Raw genomic sequence first — 1,611 nt, forward strand, 5'->3', positions numbered from 1 at the left:
AGGATGCACGTTTTGCTAAGAAGCTGGCACCTAAGTACGTTAAATGTAGAATAAAGCAAAAAAAATCACCATTAGTATATGTTCTCGAGGATGTTATGACCGGTCATAATTTAGGAGCTTGGCACATAAAAGATCTTAAAATGCAAAACAAGTAAATCTTTGCATAATCCTTGCTAATTCATAACATAGGTGTAGGTTCAGATTTTACGACAGGTAAAATCTTTTTCTTGGAAGAGGGGTACTGTAACATTTGAAAATGTTATTTTTTTTATTTTACGATTCAATGGATCATAAGTTTTTGAACGTAAATACGCTCGGGGCGAAGGGCGCGGGGAGTGCGCGCCGCAGGCGCAGCGTCTCGGCCAGAAACAGACTGCCACACTCGCGAGCCTCGCTTGAAACTTGAACTTGAGCACCCGCGTACCGCTTGATGCGGCGCGCGTCTTAATAAATCGATCTCGTTGGCGTTTTTTCATAGTGCGAGTTTAATAAAACTTTAATAAAACCTCACAGTTAATCAAACTTAAGTGTCTAGCCTACATTTCATCCCGTAACTGGGTAAGTTGTGCATCTCTTATTATTTGTTAAGATAGAGTATGTTCCTAAATAGTAATTAATGCTTTTTATAGTAGAAGTTAAGTGTTGTTGTAATCGCCCTTATAGCATAGATTTACGCTTATTAATATTTTAGCGAATTGTGTAGGTAAATTGGTTGGTATAAATTATGTTCCTTGAAGCGAAATTACTTAATTATTTTCTTATTAGCCATCAGTTAACTGTAACCGTTTCTGCTATCTACAACTGCCACTACATCCCAGTAAATTAAATGCCTAGACCTCTTCTAGTACTTGCTGGCCGTCTTCCCTAGCTTGGCTTATATTCTTCCGCCTGTTTGAAATCACCTAATCAAGATTCGTGGCAGTACAATCTCTTACCCCACACGAAGGCTAATATAAAACAATGTTTATGCAGGAATTACGGCCGGGCTCAGTTTGAGCTAGGACTTATTGTGGACCGTTCCGGAGGGGACAGAGAAGTGGACATCACGGCGTCCCACGGGGACCGCAGGAGGCCGCACAGGGGAGTCTGGCACAAGTGTTACGTGGAACCGATCTTTTTACAACCTACCCACCTGTACCTTAAAATCAAATATTTTTAAACTTAGATTAATAAATTTTGTAAACTTATTTTGCTCGTTTTATTAATTCTAAAAATTAATTTAAAACGTGACAAAGGATATGAAGTTTCGGTTATGGATACGGTTACGGATATTAGAATAATATTATACCGGTTTCGGTTACGGTCACGGATATGAAATCATTTCAGATTATCCGAGTCTCGGATAATTTCGGTTACGGAATTATTAGAATTTCAAAAATGTAGGTATAATACAAATAGCAAGATGCTGCGTGAGCGTGACCCACATAGCTACTTTATGTACCAACTAAGACGACACCATGTACCTATGATAAAGGTAAAACAGGCTGGCATATTAGATGGTGCCAGCGAATGCCAGACAAGTTGGTAACAAATATTAAGATTTAAGGTACAATTCCAAGACGGGCCGCAGACCGCAAACTGCAACCGCAAACTGCAAAACTATGAAATCGG

The 1,611-nt window shown here is 39.3% G+C and overlaps 1 long non-coding RNA gene across 1 annotated transcript; it reads left to right on the plus strand.

Moving 5' to 3' along the window:
• The first annotated feature begins 400 nt into the window (after positions 1-400).
• On the plus strand, positions 401-1,187 carry LOC135086353 (uncharacterized). Its single transcript, XR_010260432.1, has 2 exons — positions 401-558; positions 973-1,187. It is a non-coding gene; the product is annotated as an uncharacterized LOC135086353 (long non-coding RNA).
• The last annotated feature ends 424 nt before the right edge of the window (positions 1,188-1,611 follow it).

This window comes from Ostrinia nubilalis, chromosome W (genome assembly GCF_963855985.1).
Source record: "Ostrinia nubilalis chromosome W, ilOstNubi1.1, whole genome shotgun sequence".
NCBI lineage: Eukaryota > Metazoa > Arthropoda > Insecta > Lepidoptera > Crambidae > Ostrinia > Ostrinia nubilalis.